General features: G+C 45.8%; 1 pseudogene; it reads right to left on the bottom strand.

The window, feature by feature from the left end:
* Positions 1 to 6,992: 6,992 nt before the first annotated feature.
* LOC142576781 (U2 spliceosomal RNA) lies at positions 6,993 to 7,168 on the bottom strand (annotated as a pseudogene).
* Between the last annotated feature and the right edge of the window lie 3,862 nt (positions 7,169 to 11,030).

Genomic DNA, 11,030 nt, shown 5'->3' with positions numbered 1-11,030 from the left:
GGATGCCAATAAATCCATCATCATCATCATCGACAGCTATACTTATCCGTGACACCCCGCACAAGCACTGCAGAAACTGCAGCGTTTACCTTTCTGCTAACGTGTAACACACCAAAGGGGAGGTAGATAGAATGGAGAGGGACGAGGTAGGGCGAGGAGGCAGTTGATAGCTAGAACCAACGCAGTCACGAAACGTGTGAATGACAGCCTTGCCACTCTTCGCTCGCAATTGCCGTACAAGGGGGCAGGGTGGGTGAGGGAAAAAGCCACGTGAGAAGGCAAGGCAACGCTAATTCTGGACAAAGCAGCTGTTGCGGACATACTGGATAAATTAATGCCAAGGCCCGGCGCGGTACATTTCTGATGTTTCTGAAAATTGAACGCCATGCTGATTTCTCAAGCGGACAACTGGCGTACAGCTTGCGCACCCAACGCCGCATTAAAGCGCACCGTAGGGTCGAGGCGACACTGCGGAAGTGGTCGCACGTCAAAACAACACTTGTGTGGCCTCCGCGGTAGCTTTGCGGCTATGGCATTGCTCGAGGCCGCGCGTTCGACCTCGACCGCAGCAGCCGCATTTCGACGGGGGCGAAGTACAAAAACGCTCGTGAACTTAGATTTACGCGCGCGTTAAGGAACCCCTGAGGGTGAAAATCCGGAGTCCGTCACTACAGCGTGCCTCATAATCCGGTTGTGCTTTTGGCACGTACACCCTCATAATCCAATTAAAGTTCAACACTCCTGCCACGATGCGATGTGCCGTGTGAGACAATGGCAATGCTAACCATCTCGGACGTTATTTTTATTTTTTTTATTTGAATGTACTGCAGGCCCTTCAGGGCCCGTGCAGGAGTTGTACAGAGATGCAATAAAAAAAATGATGATGACAAGAGAATACACTGAATGCAGTTAATAAAAGAGTCGATGTTATTGCAACACACAATATCGTTAGTTAACTTGTTCCACTGGGAAATGGCCGACGGAAAAAGGGAATGCTTGTGAACATCAACACGACTTGGGGGAAGATAGATTGTTTTGGAGTGATTAAGTCTGGTTGAACGTTTTGGAGGATCTTGCAGGTAATGAGAACGTGTTATTTGGAAATGACCATGGTATAATTGATAGATGAATTTTAGTAGCGAAATTGCTCTTCTCTGCGAGAGGGGTTTTAGGTTTGCCCTTGCTAGCAGACCCGAGACACTGGACTGCCTTTTGTAGTCCGAATATACAAACCCAATTGCTAATTTTTGTATGCGTTCTATTTTATTTATAAGGCATTTTTGATGAGGGCCCCAGATTAGATCAGCGTATTCTAGGCATGGTCTTATTAGTGTTTTGTACGCATTTAGTTTGAGGTGTGGTGGTGCTACGCGCAGTCTCCTTTTTAAAAAGGACAGTTTGCCTATGGCTTTTTGACACATGGTCGAAATATGAGGCTGTCAGTTAAGGTTAGGCGTGAGTTTAATGCCTAAGTATTTTACCTGGTCGCTTTTGTTGATTGTTGACCTTCCGATCGAATATGAAAAGTTAAGCGGGAGTTTCTTATTTGTGAAAGAAATTTAATGTGTTTTTGATGTGTTCAGTTTCATGCCCCAAGTGTTGCACCAAGAGTAAATTGTTTGAAGTGAATTATGAAGTTCTATCTGGTCTTCTTGGTTGTGTACGACTGTGTACACGACACAGTCATCAACAAACAGGCGCATCTGAATTGAGTTTTTAATGCAAAACTGGATGTCGTTTATGTACATCAAGAACAAAAGTGGTGCCAGAACTGATCCTTGAGGTACTCCGGAGTAGACATCAAGTGGTTGTGAAAGATTATTATCGATTGAAACGCTCTGTTTACGACTGGTTAGAAAACTGTTGATCCAGGATATTATTTTATTACTAATACCGAAAGCCGATAATTTTGTGATTAAGTCCTGGTGCGGAACTACGTAAAACGCTTTGGAAAAGTCTAAAAAAACTGCATCTAATTGGCCATCATTATTAAGTACGTTAGCTATGTCATGAGTTAACTCTGCTAGTTGGGTTATGGTTGACAGGCTTGATCTGAAACCATGTTGTTGTTTATATAGGAGTTCGTTTGTTTCTAGGTGAGTTATTATGGCCTTAAATATTACGTGTTCCATTATTTTGCAGCATGAGCTTGTTAATGACACTGGGCGGTAGTTATTTAAATCTAATTTCGAGCCCGATTTATGTATTGGAATTATTGCAGCCTTGCGCCAATCGTCTGGTAGCACTGATGTTTGAAGAGAAAGAGTGAATATATTAAATAGATACTTTGATGTCCAACTTACGTATCGACTTAAGAATGAGTTGGAAATTTGATCGGGGCCGGTAGATTTTTTAAGATCGAGCTTATGCAATAGAGACAGTATGCCCTCTTCATTTACAGTTAATTCTTCCATTGGTATTTTGACATCGTAAGGTGTTAAAGCTGCATTTGTAGCATGTTTCGTAAAAACTGTCTGAAAGGATTTATTCATCTCTTTAGCAATGTGTTCAAGGTCCTGAATAACATGATCCGAGATTTTGATTTGCGTGCACAACAACGCGTCAAGTAAACACGTCTCGCTACGTGTTCTGTTAACTACGCAGACAACCAGGAGTGTTGCGCGCAAGGTAACGTTTAACGTCAACTCACCGGTCGCGTGTTGGACTAAACGCTGAAGAAATTAAACATTCACCGTCAACATCGCCCCTAATTACCGGCAATCAAAGCAAAGAGCACAAGAAGGTTCATTTACACCGATTCCCACAGTGCATGGGACCAGCATTCATTTTTTTTTCACCATTACGTTTAGTCGGATGTTATGGAGCTAGGTGACACAAATACCAGGTTGGAAAAGGAAAACGTAGTTTCAGCGAGGCAGGCACCGATATTATGCGTATGTTAAGCTATTCGTACGTTTGAAATGATCCTTTGGAACGGAACAAATGCCGAAATTCAGCTCGTCTCATTCCAGCTTTATGCACATAGGCACGTTCGGAAAGGCCATCATCGAAAGCCTCCTTCCTGCGTTCCTTCATGAAGGTACGAACTAAAGAACATACACAAAATGGAACATTTCCACAGAATGCTTAATTAATTAATAGGTTGGGCTAATTTATGATAAATTCAATCAGTTCTCAACGAAAGAAGTAACAACGTATTAAACACGGCGTTTTGGAGGCCCATTCGACTCCTTAAATTAACATCTATAACGCTGCGCATTCGCCGCTATCTGTCAGTAAATAGCTAACCACTGAGGTAGGAGCTGAGGTGGGCGGGGAACGTGGTTTGAATAAATTACACTTTTTGGTTGGAGACATTATCAGCTTCAAAACAACATACGCAGTTCCTCTTAATTGCTAATGGAAATACGCATTTTTGCAGAAAAGGTATTTATGATCATAAGGCTCATCCGTACCGCCAAGCGCAACGTTACCGTTTGTCAGAAAGGGCGCGGCAAGCGGTTGTTAGTACTCTGAGCAATATATTTCCCCTTCATCTGCTTCATCTGTATATATTCATCATGATGGCCAGCGTCGTGCGCTTGAGCACGTGGTCTGCTGAACAAAGCGTTGAGGTTTAACAGCTGCCTTGCAAGTGGTGGAGGTTGCCCTCGATGCATTCTTCCTCTACGCCTTAGAGTATCCTTAGGGTTTAGTTCAGGACGCCGCTTGCTCCGCCTTTCCACAGCCATGGCCCAAGAAGCGCCACCAGGAGACTCCGGCGTCACCGTCTCTGCCCAACCGGCCCTCTTCGACCGTTACTACTCGGCAGCGTGACTACCATGTTCGCTGGCCTCCGTGGTGACGACGTTGAAGATTGGCTGGACAATTACGACCGAATGAGTGACGTTAATCGGTGGGATGATTATCACAATCTTCGAAACCTCACCTTCTACCTCACTGACGTTGCCAAGACCTGGTTTCTTAACCATGAGAGCACCTTGCCGGAATGGGCGGCGTTCAAAAAGCAGCTTCGACAGATTTTCGGCATTCCAAAGGTTCGTTCTGAGGTCGCCAAGAAAAAGCTCGATGGGCGTGTGCAACTTCCTGGCGAAATATAGACTTCTCATATTGAAGACGTTTTCGCTCTTTGCCGCCGTGCTCAAGCCACTATGAGAAATGCGATCGCGTTCTTCCCACCCTAAAGGGCATTGGAGACGTCGCATTCAACGCACTGGCAATCAAGAATCCCATGACCTTTGACGATGTCATCGCGACTTGCCAACACCTGGACGCACTGCGGGCCATCCGTTTACACCCTGACGCCTGTGACAGACGTCCTTCCTCGGACACGGACCTGCGTATGCTCGTTCGCACTCTCGTACGCGAAGAGCTACAAGCGCGTGGCCATGCTCACTGCTCCCGTCAATGACATTCAATCTTTGGTTCCTGGGCTGCGAGACATCATCAGAGAGGAACTCTCCTTCGTGTCTTGCGCTGCGAGCTGTGCCCATCCTACACCGTCGACCTCGTTTGCTCAGGTTGCGGCCATGCAACCAGCCTTCATTCAGCCAGCGCCTCATGCCTCGAGTACTGCTCGTAACCTCCTCGTATCTCTAGCACCCCGTGTACCTGCCCCTGCAGTTTACCATACCTGGCGTTCGCCCCGCCCAATTTGTTATTATTGCGGTGTTCGTGGGCATATGTCGCTATTTTGTGGAAAACGCCAACTGGACGAACGCCGCAGCTAGGGCACCTACAAAAGAGACCCGTTGCTTCCTCCGAGTCAGCTGTTAAAGCTCAACGCTTCATTCAGCAGGCCGCACGCTTACCGCATGACGCTGGCCATGATGATGAATATATGCAGATGAAGAAGGTGAAGTTGCAATATAATGCTCACAGTGTATCTAGTGCCATTGTAGGTCGCGCTCTCTGTACAGTAGCAAGAACGAGAACCAGCTGGCCCAGCTTTCCTTCCTTCTGTACTGAAGCCATTGCATCCCACGCAACAGTGAGTGGTCCTACGCGGGGTGGTAATTTTGAAGTCTTACGGAATTTTTAAAAAACTGCCTAGGGCGGATTGTACAATTCTTGTCCTTGCGCTGGATTATTAGAGGAGGCGGACTTTGCTAGCACTACAAATCGAAACGCATATTAAATTAGCGTAGAATCACTAGTTAACTTCCTAATTAACTGCTTCACTGCACATATTGCAATTTACGAATTGTAGCCGATGAGCTTGCAAGACGTATCCGCTTGAAGTGAATATCCAGGATGACACCAGTTTCGAGATATTATATCCCAATGTGTGGCACAAAATACGTGGGCGTTCCAGTTACCTTTGTTCTTCAACGCATTAGAGGGTGTTTTATCATAAAGGAAGTGGAGCAACAGCACATTTGATGGCGCATGTCTGCAAACTGCTTTCATTCTTGAAGTTCACTCTTATTAGATACGCCTTGCAAACTCACGGGCTACGATTCGTAAATTGCGATATATGCCGTAATGTAATTCATTAAAAAGTCCAACAGTGAAATTTTGTTAATTGACTGAATATGTCGTTCGATTTCTCGTGCATGTCAGCCTCTCTGAATTATCCACCTCAAGAACTAGAATTATGAAGTCTGCAACAGATGCGCTTGAGTATTCCATAAAACTTAAGATTGATCATGCCGTATACTAAAGAAAGCGGCTCGTATGTGCATGCACGGGTTCAGGCCTTGTAGCGCAAGAAGGTATGCTCACGCAGATAGTGTACGCTCCAAATACGGCAATTTTTGTGAAAAATGCACATGTTTATTTTTTATACAGGGGGTCCCAGCTAACTTTAGCCAGAGTTTAAAAATATGCGAATGCCACGCAGCTAGACAAAACCAAGGTAATGTTGTTTGCCGTCGCTTGCAGAAACTCAGATTATTTTTTTGCATACCACCTAACTACAAAATTATTCTTAATTAATTAATGAACTTCGCGAGTATCATAATTATATGGAAAGTGTCAACAAGAAAATTGTAGAACGACATGAAAAACTCCCGGTACAACTCTCTCTTGCTCAATACGTGCTACATAAGTGTTTTTCCGAACGTGAAGGAAGCCCGCAAATTCACGTAATATTCCCAGGCGACTGGCCGCTTCAGACATATACATGCCAGTCTTTTAACACCCGCGCAGGCTTGACGTTCTACAGGAGGGGAGGCTTCAGTTCCCAGATGGATGTGGCGACGAACTCTCGGTGGAACCTATTGGCCGAGTGCATAGGGAGAGGATTGCCGGGCTTCAAGCGATCACCCAATGTGGTACGCTTGAGCCGCTCGTTCGATTTTTATACTGTGCGGCCCATTTCGCAGCTCAGCCAGTTTCCGACCGTCAACGGTCAGGACCGCTCGGTTTGAACCTTGTCAGATCTCGCCGAATCAGAACCATGGGACTGTTTCTACAGACACTGCGGTGTCGCTGCGCGTGGTGGTGCTCACTCGGGGCATTTGTCCGCGTGCTTATTTCATAAACGTATGCATACATCTCGGGAATCACAGCAATCTCGGCGAGGCAGTACAAGGGCATCTCATAGGGATACTAAAGAGAAACGCTAAGTCAATTTAGACCGATTAATAATGTTTTTTTTTTTTGAAAATTCTATTTGTGTTAATATTAGGTAATAGCTCAATGATTAATAAATAAAATGAAGTTCAAAGTTAAATTTCTTTTTCGCGCCGAAATACTAGCACCAGTACGTCAGTATGACGTCGTGGAACTCAAAGCTTTTCTTTTCTCTAGCATTTGGGCTTTGTCGGCTGGCGAAAAGTTCGCCAAACTTGTCAAATCCGATCTTCATCTCTTTTAGACTACAATGTGGACCATTTTTCCCCAGATGCTAACAGACGCCGTCAAAATCAATGTCGTCACGGAGAGCTAGTGCGGTAGTTTTAACGCGGCGTCGCCACCTGTCTTTTGTTTCTCTGGCCTTTCCGGCTTACCAAGCCTCTTATCATAGTAAGAGTGGTTTTTACAGCCGAGCGGTATATGGGTAGTTTCCAGCGGTACACGTTGACCACAAACCGTGGGCAGACACCGAAGATAGCCCAATACCGGGCCGACCCGCGGCGGAGGTGAAGCAGGCTCCAATGACTCCGCCAACTTGCAAAAATAAGTTTGCTATCTTCGGTACAAATACAACCCGTATCAGATATTAAGTTGATTAGAGCAGACACTACACTTGGACCCGGTCGGTCCTGTCTACGTTCGCACTCCCCTCTCTTTGTCGGCGTTCCAGGCGCTTGCGTATCTCCTTTCCTTTCCTCCCGCTCTCCCGTGATGCCGGTTCAGTCGAAACGTCACGCGTGTCTAGTTTCCTCCGGCTCCTCGAAACGGCGGTCCCGTCGTCCACGCGAATGTATATAGAAAATGTGATAAATGAGTCCGTACTTATGTTCAAAATTCTGTTTCACGTCTGTGGCATATGCTTCACAGAGTAGAATGGCTCATGATTTTTTATGGTAATTTATAGCATAGTTGTGGCATTGTAGCTTACTAATACAGCTGGACTCGTATTTCTCTTTAGTGTCCCATTAAACTATACAGCGAGGCGTTGCAACAGTCGTGGGCTTGGCCTTCTCATCTGTGCTACGTCCGTTACGTTCGCGTTGAAAGATATCGCTGAAAGATAGCTCAGCCTAACAATGAGTGGACAGACGTTACGATGTACATGTAGTCAGTTTGTTGACATAATGTGACGGTCACTATGTCTAGTACAGCGGCAGGTCCTGCGCGTCTCAGAATCCTGACCACTATACCTAGCTACCTGACCATCTCCTCGGATGGTAATCATGGTATCCGTAAATACACTGAAACGATAATGCGTTTGTTCATCTTCGTGGACAGTGGAAGTACTCCTTGTGATATATACTGTATACTTGCTCTAGCCGGTTTTACTTCAAATACCTTACTTCGACATCACCCGAATCTCTGTTCTGCGCTCACCGATTGTCGTTTCCGTCAGCCAGAACGATTATAGGACTTTATAAAGGAGTCAATGAAAGTGGTGTATCAGGATACACCCTACGTGTCAGAGATCTAGATGGAAAAACAGTTACAGACATTAGCGCTATAGAGGGCAGAATGGCGCTGTTTGGTTTATTGGCACGTAAGAGCGAAAAGGGACCGGAAACAAGATCGAAGTGATGGGCAGGCACAAGCGCTTATGTCTGTCACTGGCTTCTTTCCTCGCTTGTTTTTGTTGCCTTATAACGTTCTTTTGACGTTGAAATCCGCACAAGCAATCGAAGGTCATTTAAACAAGCTACAAAATGCAAGCGAGCAAAAACTCGACCGGCGCTTGTTTTTTATCGCAATGCCAACGAAATTCCTGCCTTTTTACCGATAGAAGTAAGACACCGCCGACAGGAAAGCGAATTGGTCTCATGATTGTTGAGCATTAATCTCGCACACATGGTGGCATAAAGCAAACAGCACACGAGGCAGAAAATTACCTCTCTATATTACAACCTGGAGTAATGCTAACCTCGGCTGCCTACTTTGTCACACATCGTCATTAATAAGGCTTTCAGATTGAAATATCGCTTAACCTCGAGCGACAGTGACGCGCGTAACTTAGAATGCGAAATATATTTTTTCGCCTACACTCCGGATATTAGCCGGAGCACTATAGTTTCTGTAAGCGAATGAATATGTATCTTTACGAAGAAAGCAATGCAACCAAACCTCTTTATAACAAAACAGGACATAACGACAAAACTAAAAACTAGAAGTCTAACTAAAAATAACTAAAAATCCCCAAAGAGATCCGCGTATTTCAAACGCTGTTTAAGCCAAGTAATATTGCCTTGCCACAGAACAGAACCGCAGAACAGCGGTGGCGTAGAGGTAGAACACCCGCCTCGCGTGCAAGAGGTCCGTGGTTCGAATCCCGGTGCCGGCGATTTTCCACCGGATTAAAAAAAAATCCGCGTGTTGCTAAAATTGCATAAACAGGCCTGGAGTGTGGCCTGATCCCGGTGACCAGAACCGGTAACGCACTCCCTCACCAGAGCAGGATTGGCCACCCTGGTGCAGTACTTCGCCACAACTATATGAACACAACAATCAAACCCCGGCCCCTCAGTCCCCAGCAGCTGCGAAGCAACTGACCACGGCGGCGGTCAGACCTGCGACGCAGCAGAGGGTGCTAAGAATCACTGGCTCCGGGCAGGCCGCCATCGGAATATGAACCTGGCAACGTTTAACGCTAGAACGTTATCTAGTGAGGGGAGTCTACCAGTGCTATTGGAGGAATTAGAGGGCAGTAAATGGGATATAGTAGGGCTCAGTGTGAAGCTAGGAGGCCAAAAGAAGCATAGACAGTGCTAAAAAGCGGGCACGTCCTGTGCTATCGGGGCTTAGCGGAGAGAAGAGAACTAGAAGTCGGATTCCTGATTAATAAGAATATAGCTGGTAACATACAGGAACACTATAGCATTAACGAGAGGGTGGCAGGTCTTGTAGTGAAACTTAATAAGAAGTACAAAAGGAAGGTTGTACAGGTCTACGCCCCTACATCCAGTCATGATCACCAGGAAGTCGAAAGCTTCTATGAAGACGTGGAATCGGCGATGGGTAGAGTGAAAACTAAATACACTATACTAATGGGCGACTTTAACGCCAAGGTAGGCAAGAAGCAGGCTGGAGACAAGGCAGTGGGGAATATGGCATAGGCACTGGGAATAGCATGGGAGAGTTATTAGTAGAGTTTGCGGAACAGAATAATATGAGGATAATGAATACCTTCTTCCGCAAGCGGGATAGCCGAAAGTGGACGTGGAGGAGCCCGAACGGCGAGACTAGAAATGAAATAGACCTCATACTCTGCGCTAACCCTGGCATCATACAAGATGTGGACGTGCTCGGCAAGGTGCGCTGCAGTGACCACAGGATGGTAAGAACTCGAATTAGCCTATACCTGAGGAGGGAACGGAAGAAACTGGTACATAAGAAGCCGATCAATGAGTTAGCGGTAAGAGGGAACATAGAGGAATTCCAGATCAAGCTACAGAACAGGTATTCGGCTTTAACTCAGGAAGAGGACCTTAGTGTTGAAGCAATGAACGACAATCTTGTGGGCATCATTAAGGAGTGTGCAATGGAAGTGGGCGGTAACTCCGTTAGGCAGGATACCAGTAAACTATCGCAGGAGACGAAAGATCTGATCAAGAAACGCCAATGTATGAAAGCCTCTAACCCTACAGCTAGAATAGAACTGGCAGAACTTTCGAAGTTAATCAACAAGCGTAAGACAGCTGACATAAGGAAGTACAATATGGATAGAATTCAACATGCTCTCAGGAACGGAGGAAGCCTAAAAACAGTAAAGAAGAAACTAGGCATAGGCAAGAATCAGATGTATGCGTTAAGAGACAAAGCCGGCAATATCATTACTAATATGGATGAGATAGCTCAAGTGGCTGAGGAGTTCTATAGAGATTTATACAGTACCAGTGGCACCCATGACGATAATGGAAGAGAAAATTATTATTGCTGTATGAATGAATTCCCCCTCTCTCACTTCCTCGGGCTTATTGCGCATGTGTAGTGAACCAAGCACTCGGAGTGTTAGCCCGCGCCACACACGGCCATGGCAACCGATGTGGAACATGTATAATTGTTAAATTTGCCATGACCGTTCGACAAGACCACACAAGGTTTCTTTGTATCTAGCGGCCACGTACGCGCTGTGTAGTGAGTGAAAATCACGGTAACCGAGGGTGTTCAGTCGCCTGCGGTGCAAAATGATGTTCCACCTCCTGCCGCGCAAACGGGGCTTTGTTTTGGCTAGCAGAAGAAATGTGTGTACAGGCTGTTGTTGCCCCTAATTTCTAGACATAATTATTTCTGTACAGCGGGCTCCTTCTCTTATGGTGAGTAAATATGTGTCCACCGGCTATCAGGATACGCGATACATAGGCAAGAGCGGGCAGCTTGCTACAATCTAGACGCGTTCTTCATGTTCCGCTAAACTTAGCGCTGATAAAGCGGATATTCACAGCTTTAAATGTTTGCCTTTTGCAGACCAATGCTTGGCCGAACAGGCGCCCAATGAT

This window comes from Dermacentor variabilis, chromosome 3 (genome assembly GCF_050947875.1).
Source record: "Dermacentor variabilis isolate Ectoservices chromosome 3, ASM5094787v1, whole genome shotgun sequence".
Lineage (NCBI taxonomy): Eukaryota > Metazoa > Arthropoda > Arachnida > Ixodida > Ixodidae > Dermacentor > Dermacentor variabilis.
Note: the sequence above shows the minus strand (reverse complement) of the source record. Positions and strands in the feature narration are given on the sequence as shown.